The following is a 27,575-nucleotide window of genomic DNA, read 5'->3' on the forward strand; positions in this document are numbered from 1 at the left end:
GCATACCGTTTTTCTTGTTTCTTTGTGAGCCGCTATCAACATCCTGGGGACCCACCTGGCACAAACCTTTTTTAACGCCAACACTTTCAGTATCCCGCAAACACTTCCTTCCCCTATCCCAACGTAGACTGACAATTCGTTCACTGTGATGCGTCTGTCAGCAGTCACCAATTCGTTGACTCCCTGCACATTGTCTGGAGTATGTGCAGTACGAGACCTGCCGCTCAGAGGACAATCCTCAATATTGCCGTGCCCGCTTTCATCACGTAACCTGCTCGCCCACCGACTAACTGTACTGCGATCAACAGCAGCATCTCCGTACACCTTTTTCAACCTCTTGTGGATGCATCCCACTGTCTCGTTTTCACAGCACAGGAATTCTATGACAGCAGGTTGCTTCTGACGAACGTCAAGTGTAGCGGCCATGTTGAAGACATGCTGTGACGGCGCCACTCACGCGAACACGTTGAACTGAGTTTGAAAACAAGCGGGAAGGATGTATCTACACACTGTAAAACTTTCACACATGCAGAATGAACACTGTATTTTTACAAAAAACAGTGTGCATTTCTTTTGGAGTGACCCTCGCAGTTCTGTAAAAAGCACAAGAGTTTGGCCGAGTAATTCGCAGTCTCGTGGACTCGTAGCTATAGGGTCCCTGGTTCGATTCCCAGCTAGATCACATAGTTCCTGCTCGCGACTGTATGTGTGTGTGTGTGTGTGTTGTCCTCATAATCATTTTATCATCAAGGTAGCGCGAGTCGCGCCGAAATGTGCGTCAAATAAAAACTTCCAGCAGGTGCCCCAAAATCCCGACCATATTCAAATTCATTTCATTTTACTTTACCGATATGCGAGAGCAGCCGCTGGTAACAGCTAGTAATGTAATACAAACATGAACAGCCGTCTGAAAACGAACGCGTCGCTTCGAAACCGCCATTGGCGCTATTTGTGTACATAGATAGAGTTATTAACAGTGGACGGTTAGTGTTTGCTTATTTGCAAAAAAATGAACGGCCTCAAAAATGTCAGTTTTCGACAAAATAGCAGGACGAAAGTATTTGTTCCTAGTGCCATTAATAAAGAGACACTAAGTTTTATTTCTAACTAGCGAACCAGGCAATGCATCGCAGTTGCTGAACATGCACGGGAATTGGATGTACATTCTAATATCCCTCCCCCCCTCCCCCCTCTCTTTCTCCATCTTATCTTCCCACTCTGCTTATTAGTCTCCTCCTCCTTCCCTTTTCTTGACGGTCCTCCCTCTCTCTCTGCCCTTCTTCTCCTACCGTTCTCTCTACCCAACCTCTCCTTCTCCCCCTCTCTGTCCGCCTCCTCTTCTCCCCTCTCTTTGACTCTGAGCCTTGTTTACCGATACTGCAAAAGAAAACTCGATTGGAAATCGTCTAAAACGTATGGTTAAATAGCTTTTGATCGCTGGTGTACGGGGTACGAAGGAGACATCTCCAGCTGGTGGCACTCTGAGGATGGCAGCTTCAGTGACAGTATTTTGCTAGGTTTTAATTTCTGAACGTGCAGTACAACGAAATTTTGGACTATTCAGATTCCATTGTAGTATTCTAATCATAGGCGACAAGACGCAGTCAATTCCTTCGCTGCGCAGTGCCGATGGTACTGTTACCGACGACTGTGCCGCTAAAGCGGAGTTATTGAACACAGTTTTCCGAAATTCCTTCACCAGGGAAGATGAATGGTTTATTCTACAATTTGAAACACGAACAGCTGCTAGCATGAGTTTCTTACAAGTAGATACCTTAGGCGTGATGACTGGGTGTTGTGTGATGTCCTTAGGTTAGTTAGGTTTAAGTAGTTCTAAGTTCTAGGGGACTGATGACCATAGATGTTAAGTCCCATAGTGCTCAGAGCCATTTGAACCATTTTTGAGATACCTTAGGGGTTGCGAAGCAACTCAAATCGCTTGGTACGGGCAAGTCTTCAGGTCCAGATTGCATACCGATTAGGTTCCTTTCAGATTACGCTGATACAATAGCTCCATACTTAGTAATCATATACAACCGCTCACTCACCGATAGATCTGTACCTTCAGATTGGGAAATTGCGCAGGTCGCACCAGTGTTTAAGAAGGGTAGTAGGAGTAATCCATCGAACTACAGACCTATATCATTGACGTTGGTTTGCAGTAGCGTTTTGGAGCACATACTGTATTCAAACATTATGAATTACCTCGAAGGGAACGATCTATTGATACGTAATCAGCATCTTTTCAGAAAACATCGTTCTTGTGCAACGCAGCTAGCTCTTTATTCGCACGAAGTAATGGCCGCTATCGACAGGGGATCTCAGGTTGATTCCGTATTTCTGGATTTCCGGAAAGCTTTTGACACCGTTCTTCACAAGCGACTTCTAATCAAGCTGCGGGCCTCCGAACAAATGTTCGATTCAAGAATTGTCACATGTCACGACGGGGCATTATCGTGTTGAAAAAACAATCTTCATCTCGGGCAGTTGATGAGCACATGTTGAAACGCCCGTTAAACCCGTTGGGCAGACCACATGATTAGGATTGTGGTTCAAAACGGCTCTCAGCACTATGAGACTTAACATCTAACTAACCTAAGGACATCACACGCATCCATGCCCGAGGCAGGATTCGAACCTGCGACCGTAGCGGTCACGCGGTTCCAGACTGTAGCGCCTAGAACCGCTCGGCCACACCGGCCGGCAGGGTTGTGGATAGGGCCAAATAAGGTTGGGGTCAGTTTCACCTTAAACTTGTAATTTATTGTAATATAATAACACATTTACAACCGAATGGGCGCATAGCCGAACTTTTACAACCACGAGTTTCAAATTCCAAATCTTTCAGGGCTGAAGGCCTTCAAACAAGAAATCTTAAAAATCAACAAGGTAAATTTCAAGTGACTCAAAACACGCAATAACAATTACAAACAAATTAATAAAAAATTTTGTATCACAGCTAGGCTGCAAGCCTCAAGGCAAAGGTGGATAGACAAACACGATGCAATACAAACGGCTGTAGTATCAGAATAAAATTTTCAAGATTTTAAAATAATTACGATAGCCTTTCAAAGGCAGAGGTCGGCAATGTTTAAGCTTGAAAGGTAATTTTAAGAATGAAGTTCTAAGTCGCAATGTTTAAGCTTGAAAGGTAATTTTAATAATAAGGTTCCGAGGCTGAAGGCACACAATTAATTTTCCAAAATTTTAGAAAAATATAGCCATAAGCCTTAGGTTTTAAGTAGCTGAAAACAGACTAAAAGAAAAGACCACACAATTGGAATAACCTTTCAGTAAATATCCAATTGCCGAAATTCAAACTTATTTCCATAAAGCACAGTAAAACCAAGATTATTTGTTTAATCATTGGCTATGATAGATTATAAACGGACAATTAAAAGCCGATGAGAAAGACAGTAAAGACAACAGCACTGAGAAGCCTCCAGGGGGTCGGTCTGCCCTCGTTCACTCAGGTGAGACAGGAGGTGAGCCCAACTACACTCGATCCGTCTGACCCCAGCCAGGGACAGCCACGGACTGACCGACAAACGCTTGCCAACAATCGGCACATGAGAATTAAAACACAAAATTTTATGGGCGTAATTATCCACAATCAAATATGTATTAACCTGTGAAAACTACACACCATGACGCCGGCCGAAGTGGCCGTGCGGTTCGAGGCGCTGCAGTCTGGAACCGCGAGACCGCTACGGTCGCAGGTTCGAATCCTGCCTCGGGCATGGATGTGTGTGATGTCCTTAGGTTAGTTAGGTTTCACTAGTTCTAAGTTATAGGTGATTGATGACCTCAGATGTTAAGTCCCATAGTGCTCAGAGCCGTTAGAACCATTACACAGCGTGTTGGGGAGCGACAGCAGATGAGGAAAGGACACTGCCTGAAATTACGTTGGTGGCCAGGGCAGGTAACCGGAACACTAACGGCCACAAAGCAGAAAATTGCGCTGGTACACTTGAATTGTAGTCAACCAATATAGTTAATTCCACCGCATGGTGACTCAATTTCAGCTGTAGAAACACTCGGTGTTGCTCACAGGAAAACCTCCCCAACAGCGAAGCACCGAAACCCACAACATGAATGGACGTGGCTTGGGTACTTGAAAGCACAACTCATCTTTGACGTCCAGGGTCGGTGAACTAGAGATGGGCAGACTCGTTCATCCTTGGGAACTGGTTCACTGCTGATCGTTCTTTTTTGGGAACCGTTGTAACCTCCTCACAGAATATAAAATAATAATATGAATAATACTCTCATTTAGCGTAACTACCCAACAGTGAAAATATAATACAATGTGACAAACCTACAACCTTTCAATAATTGACAGTCAATTTAACCTGGTAAATTTTGGACGTCAGCAATGCTGCGACATGGCCCTGATACATCATTCTGAATGAACTGATAAATCTTACCTTAATTAGGTCGCCGGATAACGAGTATATATCTGCTCCTATAAGAAATTTTCCTGGCGCAGCTAAGTGCAATGCTGGCCGATAGATTTGTCTTATAAAAAAGGAAAGAACTGATTTTTCTTTTCAATAATCGGGATGGCCAAGGATTGGAGAAATTATTGAATTGTTTGAATTGAGATTAATGTCAAAAGTTACTTTTTATGAGAAAGATTATTATTAACAGATCTTTTTTTTAAAACATTTACATGGGACTTGGTGTAACAATACTACATATGCGCGAGGCTGCTTTTACCTTATCCTACAACGCTCAGGCTCCACCATCGCTGCAAACGACCGGCCCAGCCAACACGATACACCAGACACGACTGCTCGCTAGCAACAACTTACTCCTACTGCTACACAGTTCCTACTGCAGTCAATACTACTCTTTGGTCTCAGATTCTATTCTAGCTTACATATCGCAGGCAGCGCATGAGCAATACATCGAAATTACATCAGCTCGAGTGCGCTAGCAACAAGTTCTCTAATTATGGACCTCTTACGCCGTTCATTTTTACTCGTTCACCGTTCATTTGTGCTTGGTGTATGGTTCTTATGAGAAACTGAAAACTGGTAGTGTAGATGACTGAAGGATGGAGGGCACCAAGAGGGGGCACTTGCCTCCCCCCTGGAGCACAGAGTTTTTATTCATTACAGAATTCTTACGCACTTTTTGAATTAATGTCTGTGATTATGCAGAACATTTTTGTTGAAAGTCGCGTGCCTGGTGTCGGTGTATAAATACGATATTGCAGGGCCAGGGTTGTCTAGAATTACAATGAAATATGCCTTCGGACATATACACTGATGAGCCAAAACATTACGATCACCTGCTTAATAGCTCTTTGGGTTCGTCTTTGGAACGAAATCTACATCTACATCCATACTCCGCAGGCCACCTGACGGTGTGTGGCGGTGGGTATCTTGAGTACCTCTATCGGTTCTCCCTTCTATTCCAGTCTCGTATTGTTCGTGGAAAGAAGGATTGTCGGTATGCCTCTGTGTGGGCTCTAATCTCTCTGATTTTATCCTCATGATCTCTTCGCGAGAAATACGTAGGAGGGAGCAATATACTGCATGACTCTTCAGTGAAGGTATGTTCTCGAAACTTTAACAAAAGCCCGTACCGAGCTACTGAGCGTCTCTCTTGCAGAGTCTTCCATTAGAGTTTATCTATCATCTTCGTAACGCTTTCGCGATTACTAAATGATCCTGTAACGAAGCACACTGCTCTCCGTTGGATCTTCTCTATATCTTCTATCGACCCTATCTGGTACGGATCCCACACTGCTGATCGGTATTCAAGCAGTGGGCGAACAAGCGTACTGTAACCTACTTCCTTTGTTTTCGGACTGCATTTCCTTAGTATTCTTCCAATGAATTTCAGGCTGGCACCTGCTTTACCGACGATCAACTTTATATGGTCATCACTGATTCTGAGTATCAACGATCCGGCATTTTTTTGGTAGGTTTGAGGAGGTATGTGGCGTTACGTGTCTACACACAGACCACGTCCATAAATAACGAGCCGCTGATCTGCGTAAGAGATGATGGCGCCCGACATCGACCAAGGTGGATTCCATAGGAATTACATCAGGCGAATTTTTTGGACGAGACCTCAACGTGAGGTCATTGTAATGCACCTGAAACCAGCGTAGCACGGTTCTAGCTCCGAGACACTGCTGAAAGGTAACATCACTGTCTGGGAAGACATCGAGCGTGAAGCGAATCAGATGGTTCGCAGCTGTCCGCGCGTCTTCCATTACTACCACAGCTCCCATCCAAGCACCGGAGAATCTCTCCCATAGCATAATACTGGTTCCACGAGCCTGGGTCCGCTTCACATCTGTTTCAGTGGCAATAAAATTCTACCAACTAGAGCCACTGCAGTATGGTACGACGTTGTTTAAATGTTTCAAATGGCTACGAGCACCATGCGACTTAACTGCTGTGGTCATCAGTCCCCTAGAACTTAGAACTACTTAAACCTAACTAACCTAAGGACATCGCACACATCCACGCCCGAGGCAGGATTCGAACCTGCGACCGTAGCGCTCACGTGGTTCCAGACTGTAGCGCCTAGAACCGCTCAGCCACTCCGGACGGCGGTACGGCGTTGTAAACGAAACCATACACACAGCGGAACGAGTATGGAAAATCAAATTAAGGCCATCTCCATACTGCGACAAATTTCGGCTTGTAGAAACTGCAGCGCACACATTCTTATGTGAAAATAGAATCAGAATTTTGAACTGGACTAGGAAGAAATTAGCGCTTATCAACAGGACCGTAGAAAGTCATATACCATAACTGAAGCTTTACACCCCGACTGAAAAATGTTGCCCGTCAGCAAACAATAACAGTAATTCGTGGCTTCTGGGACAGTTTGTCTTTTACGTGTTAACAAACAAAACTTCGAATTTAGAAGAGTATATGTTTTATACTTGAACATTTTAAGTTGAAGATGTATAATAAATATAAGTAATGGCTTCAGAATTTTTTATCTGCTGCTTTATGTGGGCTACAAAGAGATGGAGTTTTATTGATTCGATTCAGAATACTATTGGTTCAAATGGCTCAGAGCACTATGAGACTTAACATCTTAGGTCACCAGTCCCCTAGAACTTAGAACTACTTAAACCTAACTAACCTAAGGACTACACACAACACCCATGCCCGAGGCAGGATTCGAACCTGCGACCGTAGCAGTCCCGCGGTTCCGGACTGCAGCGCCTAGAACCGCACGGCCACAGCGGCCGGCAGAATACTGTTCTTTCTCTTTTTTATTCCTGGAATCTTCTTTTACGTTGGTTCTAAAATGAGAACTGTTCTAATTTGGCAAAAGTCCCGCGCCTCCGAAATTTCTTTCAGTTGTTGAAAATATATGGTTTCCTTACAGACCTCATAAGCATCCAGGGGATAATAACTTAAATTGTGAATATGTTTCTGAATAAATGTTTGTGGTATATTTTTCCGCCACGCTTTTGACTGTTATGTGTTATGTTCTACAAGGAAAGCACGCCATTGGAAGCGGTAATCTGGAATTTATTTTACCTTAATTACTACTTCAGTTAAAAAATAAATTAAAAAATAAAATATAGTGCAATGGTATAAATAAGGTGGCTGAGTGGATAAGCTGACGGTATATGAACAAAAAGAACGACCGTACGAATCTAACTCCAGGCAATTATCATTCTTTTTTTTAATTACGAGTAGATCAGTGCAGGTAATGTTTTGAACCTTAATTCGCTACAAATTGTAGATTTTTAGGCATTTCTAGGTCCCACATTCTCTCAGAGATCCCATTGTATAACAGTCTAAACAAATGGCGGCCGCTGTGACCGAGCGGTTCTAGGCGCTTCAGTCTGGAACCTCGCTGCTGCTACGGTCGCAGGTTCGAATCCTGCCTCGGGCATGGATGTGTGTGATGTCCTTAGGTCAGTTAGGTTTAAGTAGTTCTAAGATGTTCAGTCCCATAGTGCTTAGAGCCATTTCAACCACTTTTTAAACAAATAGACAACTGGTCATAGTAAAAATATTGAAAACTGATGTATTTATTTGTAATTACTTCGGCCGTCGCATGGTGTATCTGTAGTTTTTAGCTAAGAGAAACGTATCAGCTGACTGGCATCTTTTTCTAAGTCCTTACGCGCGGTTTACACGAGCGAGCGGATGTGTCTTGCAGTATCTGTTGTTTCCAGTTTAATGTTCGTTAGGCGCGGGATAGCCGCGCGGTCTCAGGCGCCTTGTCATGGCTTGCGCGGCTGCCCCCCCCCCCCCCCCCGCCCCTCCCCCCTCTACCTCTACACGTTGGAGGTTTGAGTCCTCCCTTGGTCATTGGTGTCTGTCTGTGTGTGTGTGTGTGTGTGTGTGTGTGTGTGTGTGTGTGTGTGTTTTGTGCTTGGCGTTAAGTTAGTTTAACTTAGATTAAGTAGTGGATGTTAGTTTAATTTAGATTAAGTAGTGCGTAAGCAAGTTTAGGGGCCGATGACCTTAGCAGTTGCGTCCCATAGAAATTACCACAAATTTCCAATTTTTTAAAATATTCGTTCTTCAAACATGGTAGGCCTATTCGACCACTATGCTAAAAAGACGTGATCGGTAGTTCCTTGGTACCGTGTCCGCTTACTGTAATTGTAGCTGTAGTATGTGATTTGTCGAATCTCCTGCAGCCTTTTCTTTTATCTCTTCGCAAATGTTTCGTGCTTTATTTACTTTTTGTTATTAAATTATATTTTCTTTTTTTATTTTATTCAGTATTCTCTTCAGTAAATAGGTACACTACTGGCCATTAAAACTGCTACACCACGAAGATGACGAGCTACAGACGCGAAATTTAACCGACAGGCAGAAGATGCTGTGATATGCAAATGATTAGCTTTTCAGAGCATTCACACAACATTGGCGCCGGTGGCGACACCTACAACGTGCTGACATGAGGAAAGTTTCCAACCGATTTCTCATAAACAGCAGCTGGCCGCCGTTGCCTGATGAAACGTTGTTGTGATGCCTCGTGTAAGGATGAGAAATGCGTACCATCACGTTCCCGATTTGATAAAGGTCGGATTGTAGCCTACCGCGATTGCGGTTTATCGTATCGCGACATTGCTGCTCGCGTTTGACAGGCATCTTATCCGCAGCACGTGCAGCCACGTCTCGATCCCTGAGTCAACAAATGGGGACGTTTGCAAGACAACAATCATCTCCAGGAACAGTTCGACGACGTTTGCAGCAGCATGGACTATCAGCTCGAAAACCGTGGCTGCGGTTACTCTTGACACTGCATCACAGACAGGAGCGCCTGCGATGGTGTACTCGGCGACGAACCTGGGTGCACGAATGGCAAAACGTCATTTTTTCCGATGAATCCAGGTTCTGTTTACAGCATCATGATGGTCGCATCCGTGTTTGGTGACATCGCTGTGAACGCACATTAGAAGCGTGTATTCGTCGTCGCCATACTGGCGTATCACCCGGCGTGATGGTATGGGGTGCCACTGGTTACACGTTTCGCTCACCTCTTGTTCGCATTGACGGCACTTTGAACAGCGGACGTTACATTTCAGATGCGTTACGATCCGTGGCTCTACCCTTCATTCGATCCCTGCGAAACCCTACATTTCAGCAGGATAATGCACGACCGCATGTTGCAGGTCATGTACGGGCCTTTCGGGATACAGAAAATGTTCGACTGTTGCCCTGGCCAGCACATTCTCCAAATCTCTCACCAATTGAAAACGTCAGGTCAATGGTGGCTGAGCAACTCGCTCGTCACAATACGCCAGTCACTACTCTTGATGAACTGTGGTATCGTGTTGAAGCTGCATGGGCAGCTGTACCTGTACATGCCATCCGAGCTCTGTGTGACTCAATGCCCAGGCGTATGAAGGCCGTTATTACGGCCAGAGGTGGTTGTTCTGGGTACTGATTTCTCAGGATCTATGGACCCAAATTGCGTGAAAATGAATACCCATTTATCACCTGCATTTTTTCTTGGTGTAGCAATTTTAATGGCCAGCAGTGTATTATGGTTTGTGAATTACATGCCTAAAAATAATCCTCCTTGGCAGGCAATATTTATCTGACCTCCTATAGCAATGAAAATAATCACCCTTGTAAAGTGATACTGATCTGACCTCCGATAAGGATACAAATAATGTAGTAGAAAGTAGATTTAAGTTTTGAAATTAATATTGTTGGCATTTTACAGAAAAACGAATTAAAATAAAATGTGGAATAGGTTACGTATAGCTTAAGGATTTTGTCCACATGGAATTGGCGTCAGGAACAGCTTGGATTCTTCGAGGCAAAGAATTGACAAGAATAGGGAAGAAGTCCTCATCCATAGTAATTATCAAAAATGGTTCAAATGGCTCTGAGCACTATGGGACTTAACTTCTGAGGTCATCAGTCCCCTAGAACTTAGAACTACTTAAACCTAACTAACCTAAGGACATCACACACATCCATGCTAGAGGCAGAATTCGAACCTGCGACCGTAGCGGTCACGCTGTCCCAGACTGTAGCGCCTAGAACCGCTCGGCCACCACGGCCGTCTGGTAATTATCTCCCATGAAGAATGAACCAAATAAAAAATAAGAAATAATAAATAAAATATAAAAATAGAAAACAAAAATAAAGAAATAAGTAATAATAATGCTTGGGTAGCTCAGCCGGTAGAGAATCTGAGTGCGAAAGAGCAACGGTCCCAAGTTTGAGTCTAGGTCAAGCACACAGTTTTAATCTGTTAGGAAGTTTCATATCAGCACACACTCCGCTGCAGAGTGAAAATTTCATTCTGGAAATACATCCATTTTCAATATTTTTACTAAGACCAGTGGTCTGTTTGTTTAAAGATTACACTATATAGAATGGAATCTTTTGAAAGAATTTGGAACCTAGAAATGCATATAACTGCACAATTAGTAGCGAATTAAGGTTTAAAATGTGACCTGCACAGATCTAAATTTTTAAAAAAAAGATAAATCATCCCAACTAGACCGACCGCTCGTCCTCTACGTTCGTAAACCCTCAGGCTATCCACGCAGCCACTGAAACAGATGTGAAATGCTCGTCTTGTAGTAAATATACCGAGGGGGAGTTCTTATATTTCAGGCATTACTATGTGCTCGAATAATTGTTTTCAAAAGAAATGATATGATGTGTTAAATTGGAACGGATCTCGACATACACAGGGTGTACGAAAATGAATCTTCCGATTTTAACAAGTCATAACTGTTATGTTATTTGAGTTAAGTACGCGAACAACGCACTGTTGGAAAGAGCAAACGCTCGAGTTTTACGTGGCACCCGATAGATAGCAACAGTGTGCTCCCACTTCAGTCCTAGTAAAAATGGTGTCGGAACAACAGAAAGCGTTTTGTAATCTACATTTTGCGTAGTGTGGGTCAGTGATAAAAGTTCAGCGTGACTTTCGTACTAGGTACGGTGTAGATCCTCCTACAGCACAAAGCATGAACAACTGGGAGCTGTTCTAGGCGATACAGTCCGGAACCGCGCGACTGCTACGGTCGCAGGTTCGAATCCTGCCTCGGGCATGAATGTGTGTGATGTCCTTAGGTTAGTTAGGTTTAAGTAGTTCTAAGTTATAGGGCACTGATGACCTCAGAGGTAAAGTCCCATAGTGCTCACTGATATATGCCGTGGACCTCAAGGGGGCATATTGAACAAGAAATAAAATCTTGAGGTTCGTCGATGACATTGTAATTCCGTCAGAGACAGCAAAGGACTTGGAAGAGCAGTTGAACGGAATGGACAGTGTCTTGAAAGGAGGGTGCAAGATGAACATCAGCAAAAGCAAAACGAGGATAATGGAATGTTGTCAAACTAAGTCGGGTGGTGCTCAGGGAATTAGATTAGGAAATGAGACACTTAAAGTAGTAAAGGAGTTTCCTATTTGGGGAACAAAATAACTGATGATGGTCGAAGTGGAGAGGATATAAAATGTATACTGGCAATGGCAAGGAAAGCGTTTCTTAAGAAGAGAAATTTGTTAACATCGAGTATAGATTTAAGTGTCAGGAAGTCGTTTCTGAAAGTATTTGTATGGAGTGTAGCCATGTATGGAAGTGAAACATGGACGATAAATAGTTAGGACAAGAAGAGAATAAAAGCTTTCGGAATGTGGTGCTACAGAAGAATGCTGAAGATTAGATGGGTAGATCACATAACTAATATGGAGGTATTGAATAGAATTGGGGAGAAGAGACGTTTGTGGCACAACTTGACAAGAAGAAGGGATCGGTTGGTAGGATACGTTCTGAGACATCGAGGGATCACCAATTTAGTATTGGAGGGCAGCGAGGAGGGTAAAAATCGTAGAGGGAGACCAAGAGATGAATACACTAAGCAGATTCAGAAGGATGTAGGTTGCAGTAGGTACTGGGAGATGAAGAAGCTTGCACAGGATAGAGTAGCATGGAGAGCTGCATCAAACCAGTCTCAGGACTGAAAACCACGACAACAAGAATGAAAAGGTATGAAAAATAACTCTCGAGTTCCCATTCGCCAAAAATTCATTGTGTATGTTTATTAGTTACAGATATATAGATGTATCAAATCGGATGAGTCTTGTTGATACACCGTAACTGTTATACTGCGTCTATTTGACTATGTAAACCCCAGGCTGATGCTCCACGGACCGCTAGATTTGTGAACAGTGGCACTTCTGAACTCGGGTATGGGCAGTGCTCTGTCATTGGACTCTATGTTATCGGTCCGGCCAATGTTTCTGTCTCTTACTGTGCACTATGACCTGTCCGACACGTTGCATTGTCGTGCTGGTAGCTGCCACCGTGCCGAGGAAAAACAGACTGCATGGAGGGGCGGACATGGTCCCCGAGGATAGATGCATACTTGTACTTATCCCTTTTCCCTCCAAAATGACGAAATCACGCAGGGAATGCCACGAAGACATTCTCCTTCGCCCCGTACCTTTCTGACGATTGTTGCAAGGCATTTGCTTTCACACTTTCCACGCCAAAGGCGCATAAAACTTGATTCGTCCGAAAATTCCACCTGTCGCAATTCACTGGACGTCCGGTTGTTGTACTGGGATGCAAATTACAGCCAATGAACAGCAGTCACCATTGGTGCGTGAAGCAGGTGCCTGCTGCAGAGGCCCAAACGCAGCAACGTCCGCTGAACGGTCGGTTGAGAAGGCACTGTAGTTAGAATGTTGGTTGATCTGAGCGGTTAGTTGTTTAGCTGTTGGACATCTATTCGCCCGTACACATCTCCGCAGCCGTCGTTCGCCCCGGTCATACACTATGTGACCAGAAGTATCCGGCCACCCCAAAAATGTACGTTTTTTTTCTTATTAGGTGCAGTTTGCTGCCACCTACTGCCAGGTACTCCAAATCACCGACCTCAGTAGTCACTGTGCATCGTAAGAGAGCAGAATGGGGGCGCTCCGCAGAACTCTCGGGCTTCGAACGTGGTCAGGTGACTGGGTGTCACTTGGGTCGTACGTCTGTACGCGAGATTTCCACAATGCTAAACATCCCTGCGTCCACTGTTTTCCATGTGAGACAGAAGTGGAAACGTGAAGGGACGCGTACACTACAAAAGTGTACAAGCCGACCTCTTCTGTTGACTGACAGAGACCGCCGACAGTTGAAGAGGGTCGTAATGTGTAATAGGCAGACATCTACCCAGACCGTCACACAGGAATTCCAAATTGCATCAGGATCCACTGCAAGTACTGTGACAATTAGGCCTCGTGAGCGGCTGCTCATAAGTCACACATCACGGCGGTAAATGCCAAAATGCGCCTCGCTTCGTGTAAGGAGCGTAAACATTGGACGATTCAACAGTGGAAACACGTTGTGTGGAGTGACGAATCACGGTACACAATATGGCGATCTGATGGCGGGGTGTGGGTACGGCGAATGCCCGGTGAACGTCATGTGCCAGCGTGTGTAGAGCCAACAGTAAAATTCGGAGGCGGTGGTGTTATGATGTGGTCGTGTTTTTCATGGAGGGCGCTTGCACCCCTTGTTGTTTTGTGTGGCACTGTCACAGCACGGGCCTACATTGATGTTTTAAGCACCTTCTTGCTTGCCACTGTTGAAGAGCAATTCGGGGATGGCGACTGCATCTTTCAACACGATCGAGCACCTGTTCATAACGCACAGCCTGTGGCGGAGTGGTTACACAACAATAACATCCCTGTAATGGACTGACCTGCACAGAGTCCTGTCCTGAATCCTATAGAACACCGTTGGGATATTTTGGAACGCCGACTTCATGCCAGGCCTCTCCTCAGTACAGCAGTCAGTGAAGAATGGGATGCCATTCCTGAAGAAACCTTCCAGCACCTGACTAAACGTATGCCTGCGAGAGTGGAAGCTGTCATCAAGGCTAAGGGCGGGCCAACACAATTCCAGCATTACCGATGGAGGGCGCCACAAACATGTAAGTCATTTTCAGCCAGGTGTGCGGATACTTTCGATCACACAGTGTATATGGCCTGTGGTGGTCCACAGTTACCTCGGCGCCGGTTTTGGATAGCGCCATTTTGCCCGAGGGCCAATGGTCATGTCGTTTTAGACGCCAGATAAACTGGTATATTTCCGAATTACGACAACGATTGCATTGTTCTCAGCGTTCCTGCGACACGATTTATATACCCTCCACTGATAATGTTACCAGCTGCCGTTTGTGAGGTTATTGCACGGTAGTGTCGAATACACATAGAAGTGACTGGACCGTGTATATGCAGACAACGTCAGACTGCTTGCGGAGAATGAAGATGATAAACATCTACATCCCCGAAAACTTCCTGGCAGATTTAAACTGTGTGTCGGACCGAAACTCGAACTCGGGGCCTCTCCGCTGCAGAGTGAAAATCTCATTCTGGGTACATCCCCCAGGCTGTGGCTAAGCCATTTCTTCCAGGAGTGCTAGTTCTGCAAGATTCGCAGGAGAGCTTCCGTTAAGTTTGGAAGGTAGGAGACGAGATACTGGCAGAAGTAGAGCTGTGAGTACCGGGCGTGAGTCGTGCTTGGTTAGCTCAGATGGTAGAGCACTTGTCCGCGAAAGGCAAAGGTCCCGAGTTTGAGTCTCGGTCCGGCACACAGTTTTAATCTGTCAGGAAGTTTCATATCAGCGCACACTCCGCTGCAGAGTGAAAATCTCATTCTATCTACATCCCCATCTATACTCCGCAACTCCGCAGATCACCGTGAGGTGCGTGGGAGGGGGTACGTCGTATTGTACCAGTTATTTGGGTTTCTTCTCGTCCCATTCACGTATGGAGCGCGGGAACAATGATTGTTTGAAAACCTCTCTGTGTGCAGTATTCATTCTAATCTAATCTCCACGACCTCTATGTGAGCGATACGCAAGAGTTGTACTATATTCCTAGAGTAATCATTTGAAACCTGTTCTTGAAACTTTGGTAATTGACTTCCTTGGGCCAATTTACATCTGTCTTCAAGAGACTGCCAGTTCAGTTCTTTTAGTATCTCTGTGACACTCTCCCATAGGTTAAACAAACGTGTGACCATCGTGCCGCCATTCTCTGTATACGTTCGATATTCCCTGCTAATCCCATTGGCTATGGGTCGCACACACTTCAGCAATAGTCTATTATGGATTTGTAAGCAATCTCCTTTCTAGACTGACTGCACTTCCCCAGTATTCTACCAATAAACCCAAGTCTACCACCTGCTTCACCTACGACTGAACCTACGTCATCATTCCATTTCATATCCCCACAAATTGTTACCCCCATGTGGTGGTGGTGGTGGTGGTTAGTGTTTAACGTCCCGTCGACAACGAGGTCATTAGAGACGGAGAGCAAGCTCGGGTTAGGGAAGGAAATAGGCCGTGCCCTTTTAAAGGAACCATCCCGGCATTTGCTTGAAACGATATAGGGAAATCACGGAAAACCTAAATCAGGATGGCCGGAGACGGAATTGAACCGTCGTCCTCCCGAATGCGAGTCCAGTGTTACCCCCAGGTATTTGTATGAATTGGACGATGCCAACTGTGTCTCACTGATATTGCAGTCCTAGGATACAAAGTTTTTCATTTTACGAAATGCACAATTTTACAGTTTTGAATGTTTAAAGCAAGTTGCCAGGCTCTGCACCACTTTGAAGTATTGCTAAGACCTGACTGAAGATTTAGGCAGCTTCTTTTAGACAATACAGATAAATGCATCATCAGGGAAAAATCTCAGGTTACCATTAACCTAGTCTGCAAGGTTATTATTATACAAAGTGAGCAGCAACACGCTTCCCTGGGACACATCCGGAGTTACTTCTATATCCAGGATAACACGCTGCGTCCTCCCTACCAAAAAGTCCTCAATCCGGTCACAAATTTAATTTGATACCCCATATGATCACACATTTGAAAAAATGTAGGTGTGGTACTGAGTCAAGCGCTTTTCGGAAATCATGAAATACAGCTACTACCTTATTGCCTTGATCCAAAGCTTTCACTATGCCGCGTGAGAAAACTGCGAATTAGGTTTCACATGATTTTCTACAAAGGAAAATACATTTATTAAGTAAGACTTGTGAAGAGTACCATTTGACGATTTCAGAAATGAAGACAAAATCAGTGGGTTTTAAAGGAAAGCATGCTGTACGGACAGAAATTGTGATTAACAGTAGTCCAAAGCGCAGATGAAACATTTTAACTATTCATGTTATGACGAAGGCATTGAGAACATATTAGCAAAGTTCGGGAACATAATGATGTGCAACAATACACGGGTGTCTAACCAATAAAAACCGAGAAAGAAACAGAAACTGAAATTTGTTAAGACAATTGCATTCCAACACTTGGTTATAATTAAAATATAGTTCAAATGGCTCTAAGCACTATGGGACTTACCATCTGAGGTCATCAGTCCGCTACTTAGAACTACTTAAACCTAACTGACCTAAGAACATCACACATATCCATGCCTGATGTAGGATTCGAACCTGCGACCGTAGCAGCAGTGCGGTTCCGGACTGAAGCACCTAGAACCGCTCGGCCACACAGTTGAGATTTGTAAGAGCATTAAAAGATGCACAGCAGCCGACAGATTTCGAAATTCGGAACTTATGGAAGAACTGAATGTATTTAAAATACTCAACAAAATACAAGAAAATAGGAGAAACTGGAATGAATATCACGAAAAAAAATGAGAGGAGAAAGATTGCCTCTCCAGATAAGAAGATTTAAGCCAGTTCTGAGCAAAAGTCGTGGAACGTTGCGGAAGCGATGGGTATGTATAACAGGAAAAGCAAGAAAGGCCTAATGATTGAAGTAAAGATAGCGAAGACACATACCTTTGTTTCCCACTAAATTTGTGCACAAAATCCGAACATGTGAAAGAATATCCAAAAGTAAATATGTTGTTTCCACATATGGTATACAAATAGTTTTGAAAATGATAAGCCGGCCGTTGTGGCCGAGCGGTTCTAGGCGCTTCAGTCTGGAACTGCGCTACCACTCCGGACGCACGTTCGAATCCTGCCTGGGGCATGGATGTGTCTGATGTCCTTAGGTTGTTAGTTAGGTTTAAGTAGTTCTAAGTTCTAGGGGACTGGTGACAGCAGAAGTTAAGTCCCACAGTGCTCAGAGCCATTTGAACCTTTTTTTTTTTTTTTTTTTTTTTTTGAAAATGATAAACACCATTGTATCAATTTGGGTAAAGTAATTTTGATTTTTCGGCCGTATCATTGTAAATTACTAAAACAATTAAGTTGCTTTGGATCTCTTCAGCAAACCCCGCTCAAGAGGACCTCAGTGTGTCGGTCGAAACGTCGGCAGTTTAGTTGTTTCAGTAATTTACAGCGGTGCGGCCCATTAACCACATGTATATTATCCAAAATGACACTGGTTGTGGGAATATTTGTATCATCTTGCACAGAATGTATGTACGTATATGTGTCTATGAACGTTGTTTTTTTATACTCTTTAACTTGTTTAAATTTTGTTTACAAATGGTTCAAATGGCTCTGAGCATTATGGGACTTAAACATCTGAGGTCATCAGTTACCAAGAACTTAGAACTACTTAAACCTAACTAACCTAAGGTTCAAATGGTTCAAATGGCTCTGAGCACTATAGTTCTACACAAATTCTTCCTCTTTTCTCGATTGATTTGTGTTCAGTTTTTCAAGGCCTATCCACTGTGCAACTTATAACTAAACCTGAGGGAGGTGCGATGGGGAGGTTCCCTTGTCAGCAGTATGGGACTGAAAATCTGAGGTCATCCGTCCCCTAGACTTACAACTACTTAAACCTAACTAAGGACACCACACACGTCCATGCCCGAGGCAGGTTTCGAACCTGTGACCGTAGCAGTCGCGCGGTTCTGGACTAAAGCGCCTAGAACCTCTCGGCCACCGCGGCCGGCCTTTTGTTTACAGATGTATTGTGAAGCGAATAGCGTATATATGTATATAAGTATGTCCACCAACTGTGTTTGAAAACTGTAAAACCACCACTGAAACAGTAATTCATTTTTCAGTTTTATCTTAAGTTTTGTAAAGATTGTCGTCACAATGCACCACCTCTTAATATATCTCTGTGAACGGGCCAGTAGTAAATAAATAAGGTAGACCAAGCAATGTATTGTGTGTTGAAACGAAAATCGCGATTTATAACTAAAGGCGGTATGTTTCCTTTTTTGTTTTTACAAGAAAAACAGGCGGTTTGTGGGAGGGAAAGTGTAAGGGATGGATTACTGTGACCGTGGTAATTTAGTTTGTAAACCAAGTCAGGAACCTGCTCGCTTGGAGATGATGTTAGGTAACGCGACAGCTAAGGGTGCAATCACCGTACAAAAAGGGGGAAACTCCTGTGTTTAATCAGTATGAAAAATAATTTGTAGGAAGGACGTATGTATCACAGGGTATCACTTTCAAGTGTGACTACCAGCAAATGGTCGGTCGAGAATGTGGCCAGGGAGGAATCTGGGAGCACATAATCGCGACGGCAGAAGATTCAACTTTTATAAAATAATAAAAAATATAAAAACAGCGTTGTTTCATATTTGGTGGGGCATTAATGCATACAGCGCCATGCTACAGTTGTGGATTTCTCCTTAAAATTGTACTGAATCAAGAACTAGTTAGAGATTTAAAATGGAACTTAGTATTCGTCACAAGAAAATGTAACAATGTTAATTTCGAATTTGGACGGAAGCGTTTGGCAGTTTGGACGTGGGGGACTCGTTCTGTTGATTAGTGACGAAGTATGTTGTTGTGATTTGGACTTGAACTTAATCAGAAGCATTTCTGAAATAGATTGACTGCAGTTTTTGTGAGTGACAGTTTATTAACTCGGTGACAACGAGAGTACTCTTGACTCGCCGTCTGTTATAATTACGATTTTTTCCCCTGAACGTCTTCTGGTTAGTCAGATTTCAGTAAGACAAGTCACGCCTTATTAACAATTACTATAATCGTATTAATTACGGGTGTTACTATTTAAGCCCCGTTTTGTGTGGCTTCGCCGTGAGTCGGTGACTACGTCTGGGAGCACTCGCGTTTTCCCAGCACATTCGGCTGATCGAACACCTGCACCCGAAGAAGGTAATCCTGCAGTGTAGGAGAAACGCCGCAAAATGAATATGGAGGTGGGATACTCACCTTGTTGCCGTTTTCCACAGTCTTCGTCCGCGCAAATCTCCCTGGCACAGGTCCAGTCGCCGAGGGAACACACGTCCGTGGCTTTCTTGTTGAGATTCGCAACTGTTTGTCGTCTCGAAGCGTTCTTGACGTCTAGTGTCGAGCGAATGTAAACACAGGCCCTGTAGTATGGCGTATGCAGCCGGGTAAACTGCGACCGCTGGGTTAGTACGAGTGATGTCACCAGCACAATGAAATACTTTTCTGGCGTGTTTACACGGTGGTGATGTTGCTGTCGCGTGGAGCGAGGACAGCCAGAGAGACTTGTTTGTGTTTCCCGTCTGCGCTTTCCACGTGCTACTCAGCTGATTCTCCCCGCGCGCGCGCGTGTTTGTGGTTTTTATTTATGTTTGTTTTTTGTTTTGCTCTCGCGGCTAGGATCAGCGACACGTACGTAACAGACAGCGGCAGTGTTTATAACAGGTCGCACGGAACAAAACCGGTCGCTGGAACGCACTGCCGGCGAGATTTTTCACGTAACTGCAGGAAGCGCCGCTGTCAGCGTGGGAGGAGCGGGATTTCGGCGCTGTCTGTGTGTGAACTGAGAGGAGAAGAACTGGAGTGGCGTATCGGCAGCGGTGGTGGGGGGGGATGGTAGAGTGGAGGGCACAGGCGGGAAGAGAGAGAGGGTAAATAAAAAGAGTAGCGAGTGTGTGGATAGCCGCACGCGACCTTGAGATCGTCCGGCGGATGCTGCTGCGCTTGTGTGTTTATATGTGAATGACGGAGCCTTGCGAGCCCGGCTAGCGGTCCGCTTTATTCGCCCTTCATCGCGTCTGTTTTCTCGCGCCGCCCCGCCGAGTCCGTTAGCGCGATCGTTTCGCGACCGCAGTCCGCTGCGCACTGAGCGGCCGCCGCTGCGCGCCGATCTTCGGATGTTACAGTCGCCCCCCTCCACTGCCGCGGCCGCTCGAATCACCGTCGCCCCTCTCCCCCCACCCTTCGCGGCACACGGCCGCAAGCGCACATGCTTCCTGCCGGCGCGCCGGGCGAGTACCTTTTTTCGGTCATTCCCCTCTCCCCCTCCAGCGCTCCCTTGCCCCTCCCCTGCCCCGGCGCGATCAGAAACACAAGGCGCGCTGCATTTAATCGACCAGCGCTCCACCTGCCGCCACATCGCAACAACCAGACAGGCTGTGTTCGTACCGTGCTGCTACCTACCGTCTATTTCGGCGTATAAGACGACCTTCTGATAAGACGAGGTATACAGGGTGTTACAAAAAGGTACGGCCAAACTTCCAGGAAACATTCCTCACACAGAAAGAGAGAAAATATGTTATGTGGACATATGTCCGGAAACGCTTACTTTCCATGTTAGAGCTCATATAATTACTTCTCTTCAAATCACATTAATCATGGAATGGAAACACACAGCAACAGAACGTACCAGCGTGACTCCAAACACTTTGTTACAGGAAATGCTCAAAATGTCCTCCGTTAGCGAGGATACACGCATCCACCCTCCGTCACATGGAACCCCTGAGGCGCTGATGCAGCCCTGGAGAATGGCGTATTGTATCACAGCCGTCCACAATACGAGCACGAAGAGTCTCTACATTTGGTACCGGGGTTGCGTAGACAAGAGCTTTCAAATGCCCCCATAAATTGAGGTCAGGAGAGCGTGGAGGCCACGGAATTGGTTCGCCTCTACCAATCCCTCGGTCACCGAATCTGTTGTTGAGAACCGTACGAAGACTTCGACTGAAATGTGCAGGAGCTCCATCAGCATGAACCACATGTTACGTCGTACTTGTAAAGGCACATGTTCTATGAAATCATGATAACGTGCTCCATTGAGCGTACGTGGAAGAACATGGGGCCCAATCGAGACATCACCAACAATGCCTGCCCAAACGTTCACAGAAAATCTGTGTTGATGACGTGTTGCACAATTGCGTGCGGATTTTCGTCGGCCCACACATGTCGATTGTGAAAATTTACAATTTGATCACGTTGGAATGAAGCCTCATCCGTAAAGAGAACATTTGCGCTGAAATGAGGATTGACACATTGTTGGATGAACCATTCGCAGAAGTGTACCCGCGCAGGCAATTCACCTGCTGATAGTGCCTGCACACGATGTACACGGTACGGAAACAACTGGTTCTCCCGTAGCACTCTCCATACAGTGACGTGGTCAACGTTACCTTGTACAGCAGCAACTTCTCTGACGCTGACATTAGGGTTATCGTCAACTGCCTCGTCCATGGCAGGTGTCCTCGTCGTTCTATGTCTTCCCCAGTCGCGAGTCATAGGCTGGAATGTTCCGTGCTCCCTAAGACGCCGATAAATTGCTTCGAACGTCTTCCTGTCGGGACACCTCTGTTCTGGAAATCTGTCTCGATACAAACGTACCGCGCCACGGCTATTAGGTCGTGCTAATCCGTACATCAAATGGGCATCTGCCAACTCCGCATTTGTAAAGATTGTACTTACTGCAAAACCACGTTCGTGATGAACACTAACCTGTTGATGCTACGTACAGGTGTTTGATGCTAGTACTGTAGAGCAATGAGTCGCATGTCAACACAAACACTGAAGTCAACATTAGCTTCCTTCAATTGGGCCAATTGGCGGTGAATCGAGGAAGTACAGTACATACTGACGAAACTAAAATGAGCTCTAACATGGAAATTAAGCGTTTCCGGACACATCTCCACATAATATCTTTTCTTTCTTTGTGTGTGAGGAATGTTTCTGAAAGTTTGGCCGTACCTTTTTGTATACGGAGGAGACCAAAAAGATATATCGACTGTTTAAAAGTCCATAATTTGGAAAGTAATTGACGGAGTTGTCTCTTTTTTATCAAAAGTGTAGCTTAAAGTCCAACTCAAAGATATCACTGTAGGTGTTCGAAATGGTCACCATTAACATCCACACACAAACGATGCCGCCGAACCGCAACACGGACTACTGACTGCAACGTGTTCAGTTGGATATTTGCACATGAATATACGATGGATTCTCGAAGTTCATCCAATGTGCGTGGCTTTCGTCGATAAATGACATCGTTTAGTGTTCCCCACAGGTAAAAGTCCAGAGGACTTAGGTCTGGGGAACGTGGTGGATACTCCACAGCCCCTCTACGGCCTGTCCATCTTCCTGGTAGATTTTCGTCGAGATACGCCCTGACACGATTTTGGTAGTGGGCTGGGGCACCATCTTGTTGAAAGTAAACACTTCCGTCTCCATACAAGTCTCAGATGGCAGGTAAAATGGATGTTTGAAGCTCCTGAAGGTACACCTCACCGGTAACTGTGTCGTCAAAGAAGAGTGGCCCAATCAATCCCGGTAAGACAACTCACATTTACTCCTGGCAAATTCACGGCTTTGTCTACACGGACGTCAGGATTTTCGGTGGCCCAGTAGATACAATTGTGGCAATTTACTGTACCATTGAGTTAGAACTGTGCCTCATCAGACCCCACAATCATCTCTGCAAACTCTTCATCGTTGCGCACCATGTTGGTAAACCACTCGCAGTACCCCATTCTACGATCTGGGTCGTCCTCGTTCACTGCGTGCAGCAATCGTGGAATGTAGCACTTCCACTTTGCTGTCTTCAAAATTCGCCGAACACGTGAGCGACTCACTCCAGTTTCACGAGCACACTGTCTCACAGACTTCCGTGGTGAGCGAGTGAACTGTTGTAAGACACGACGGAAGTTAGCTGCACTTGTTACTGTTACAGATCGTCCAGATCGTTGTTTGTGTACGTCTTTAACGCAGCCTTTGGCTTCAAATTTGTCTTTAATGCGACCAACCGTTAAACGTGTCGGTGGCTCTGTTTGATACTCATTTCGCCATTGCCGCTGCACCTCATTAATGTTTCCGTACTTAAAACTGCCTTCCTTTCATCGAATGTAAGCCGTGTAAGAGGAATTGACATCTCTAAATAGGGCCATCACAGAAGTTGGGAAGGAAAACATAGGTACAAAGAAGGTAGCTGCAAAGATACCATGGCTAACAGAAGAAATACTTCAGTTGATTGATGAAAGGAGGAAGTACAAACATGTTCCGGGAAAATCAGGAATACAGAAATACAAGTCGCTGAGGAATGAAATAAATAGGAAGTGCAGGGAAGCTAAGACGAAATGGCTGCAGGAAAAATGTGGAGACATCGAAAAAGATATGATTGTCGGAAGGACAGACTCAGCATACAGGAAAGTCAAAACAACCTTTGGTGACATTAAAAGCAACGGTGGTAACATTAAGAGTGCAACGGGAATTCCACTGTTAAATGCAGAGGAGAGAGCAGATAGGTGGAAAGAATACATTGTAAGCCTCTATGAGGGTGAAGATTTGTCTGATGTGATAGAAAAAGAAACAGGAGTCGATTTAGAAGAGATAGGGGATCCAGTATTAGAATCGGAATTTAAAAGAGCTTTGGAGGACTTACGGTCAAATAAGGCAGAAGGGATAAATAACATTCCATCAGAATTTCTAAAATCATTAGGGGAAGTGGCAACAAAACGACTATTCACGTTGGTGTGTAGAATATATGAGTCTGGCGACATGCCATCTGACTTTCGGAAAAGCATCATCCACACAATTCCGAAGACGGCAAGAGCTGACAAGTGCGAGAATTATCGCACAATCAGCCTAACAGCTCATGCATCGAAGCTGCTTACAAGAATAATATACAGAAGAATGGAAAAGAAAATTGAGAATGCGCTAGGTGACGATCAGTTTGGCTTTAGGAAAAGTAAAGGCACGAGAGAGGCAATTCTGACGTTACGGCTAATAATGGAAGCAAGGCTAAAGAAAAATCAAGACACGTTCATAGGATTTGTCGACCTGGAAAAAGCGTTCGACAATATAAAATGGTGCAAGCTCTTCAAGATTCTGAAAAAAGTAGGGGTAAGCTATAGGAAGAGACGAGTCATATACAATATGTACAACAACCAAGAGGGAATAATAAGAGTGGACGATCAAGAACGAAGTGCTCGTATTAAGAAGGGAGTAAGACAAGGCTGTAGCCTTTCGCCCCTACTCTTCAATCTGTACATCGAGGAAGCAATGATGGAAATAAAAGAAAGGTTCAGGAGTGGAATTAAAATACAAGGTGAAAGGATATCAGTGATACGATTCACTGATGACATTGCTATCCTGAGTGAAAGAGACGAAGAATTAAATGATCTGCTGAACGGAATGAACAGTCTAATGAGTATACAGTATGGTTTGAGACGAAATCGGAGAAAGGCGAAGGTAATGAGAAGTAGTAGAAATGAGAACAGCGAGAAACTTAAAGTCAGGATTGATGGTCACGAAGTCAATGAAGTTAAGGAATTCTGCTACCTAGGCAGTAAAACAACCAATGACGAACGGAGCAAGGAGGACATCAAAAGCAGACTCGCTATGGCAAAAAAGGCATTTCTGGCCAAGAGAAGTCTACTAATATCAAATACCGGCCTTAATTTGAGGAAGAAATTTCTGAGGATGTACGTCTGGAGTACAGCATTGTATGGTAGTGAAACATGGACTGTGGGAAAATCGGAACAGAAGATAATCGAAGCATTTGAGATGTGGTGCTATAGACGAATGCTGAAAATTAGGTGGACTAATAAGGTAAGGAATGAGGAGGTTCTACGCAGAATCGGAGAGGAAAGGAATATGTGGAAAACACTGATAAGGAGAAGGGACAGGATGATAGGACATCTATTAGGACATGAGACCATGACTTCCATGGTACTAGAGGGAGCTGTAGAGGTCAAAAACTGTAGAGGAAGACAGAGATTGGAATACTTCAAGCAAATAATTGAGGACGTAGGTTGCAAGTGCTACTCTGAGATGAAGAGGTTAGCACAGGAAAGGAATTCGTGGTGGGCCGCATCAAACCAGTCAGTAGAATGACGAGAAAAAAAAAAATCAAGCTTTGCGCCAGCCCTGTTTACTCGAGTAACTAGGTGCAACTAAGAACAAAACACTGGCTATCTGGCGACTGTCATTTCACAAAACAAAACAACGCAATACAACGCTTGTGTGGCGATTGCCGGAACTACAAACTATTACACCACCAAAGATGAGACATCTCCGTCAATTAGTTTGCCAGATATGGACTTTTTTTAAACACTGGAGACAATTTTTTGGACCCTTCTGTATTTTCGTCAAAGATGTATAGTTTTACCGTATGTCCGTCCTATAAGACGATCCGCAAACTAGCAACGGCTTGTAAATTTAGTTTAGAACATTGATCATCTGGATAATAATGCACACTCTGTGGGCATTGAGTATCTATAAAACCGTCGTATTGGCTATTTACTTTTGTCGACATACCTGCTATGTGGCACTAAGCATTCGGTGCTGTTGAACACATCATAAAGCCTAGTTTACAGGACGACATTGGGTTGATCCACTCGTTGTGTGGAATGAGTTGCATGCAAGTGGTTTCACATATGACTGTAGACACGGAGACACCAGTATACACTTCAGTTTCGTCGTTTTGTGGGTTCCTGAGTCGTGTCTGAAATGAAAGTTTTGGCAGCTGCATGCCGTACGAGTTGCGATGGAGTTAAAGCTTGTTGCGTCGAATCGCTGCATGAGAAAAATAAGAAACGGGTTTCGATTCGTGACTGGACGAAGAAAATCTGTCAGCTCGGTTGCTCAGCATCCTTGCTGAAATAATTTGTAATGGAAGACCCGAGAAGATCATATAATTATCTTAGAATGTAACCAGAATTGTTCTCGTTTCTTCTAAATAGAGTTCATTATGCGATAAGGAATAAAGATACTGTATTGCATGAAGCACTGTCGCCAGAACTGAAATTATATGTCACATTGTGTGCGTTACAATCGAGAACACTCGGCATGCTATGTGATGCGGTTTTAGTTGGTGATGACGTTTTTTAATTAACCAATAATTATCTACAATACGAGTAATAATCATTAACATTAACAGCAGTAATTGTTTGAACAGGCCGCATTCAGAAGAGGATGGTTTGCAAACTACTGTCTTGAAAATAGATCTGTACAGTGGCAATATTTCTAAATTTAAACTTATGTGAATGGCGAGCAGTGACGTTTTATATAAGTGAATATTGAATAAAGTATGCAGCTTCTTGAATTTGTATAGCCTTCCCTCCTGTCAACAATATTCCTTAGCAAAGAGGTGGCCAACTCGAACGATGGGATTTTATTCTTGTAGACGAGAGCATTGCCACAGCTAGAATTGCATTTGCTTGATTTTTCTTAATTCAGTTGTATATGTGCTAGTAATTCAACAAATTTTGCCCTGCGGCTCAGATATTGTCAAACTGTCTGCGTTCTGATCGCACGTGAAGGTCTCACAAGGGAACCTCCCCATCGCACCTCTCTCAGATTTAGCTATAAATTGGCACAGTGGATAGGCCTTGAAACACTGAACACAGATCAATCGAGAAAACAGGAAGAAGTTGTGTGGAACTATGAAAAAAAAAATAAGCAAAATATATAAACTGAGTAGTCCATGCGCAATGTATGCATCATCATGGTCCCGTGGTTAGCGTGAGCAGCTGCGGAACGAGAGGACCTTGGTTCAAATCTTCCCTCGAGTGGAAAGTTTATTTTTTTATTTTCGCAAAGTTATGACCTATCCGTTCGTTCATTGACGTCTCTGTTCACTGAAATAAGTTTAGTGTCTGTTTTTTGTGACCGCACCGCAAAACCGTGCGATTAGTAGACGAAAGGACGTGCCTCTCCAATGGGAACCGAAAACATTTGATCGCAAGGTCACACGTGAACCGATTCCTCCACAGCAAAACACGTCTGATTTATTCTTTACGACACTGGTGACGGCACGTGCGTCACATGACAGGAATATGTTGTCGACCCACCTAGCTTGTACACTTCGTGAATGGGTAAAAAGATTCTTCTACCTTGCCCGATTTAGGTTTTCTTGTGGATGTGATAATCACTCCCAAACGATATCCTTGATGTTGCATATCCTGCGCATGGATTACTCAGTTTGTGT

General features: G+C 44.4%; 1 protein-coding gene across 1 annotated transcript in view; it reads right to left on the minus strand.

Moving 5' to 3' along the window:
• LOC126295146 (high affinity cGMP-specific 3',5'-cyclic phosphodiesterase 9A-like) overlaps positions 1-20,473 on the minus strand; it is a 2,007,270-nt gene extending 1,986,797 nt beyond the window's left edge. The window contains exon 1 of the mRNA XM_049987432.1: positions 19,589-20,473. The gene's annotated coding sequence lies outside the window, so the exon portion shown is untranslated. The remainder of the gene's footprint in view (positions 1-19,588) is intronic.
• Between the last annotated feature and the right edge of the window lie 7,102 nt (positions 20,474-27,575).

Source organism: Schistocerca gregaria, chromosome 11 (genome assembly GCF_023897955.1).
Source record: "Schistocerca gregaria isolate iqSchGreg1 chromosome 11, iqSchGreg1.2, whole genome shotgun sequence".
NCBI lineage: Eukaryota > Metazoa > Arthropoda > Insecta > Orthoptera > Acrididae > Schistocerca > Schistocerca gregaria.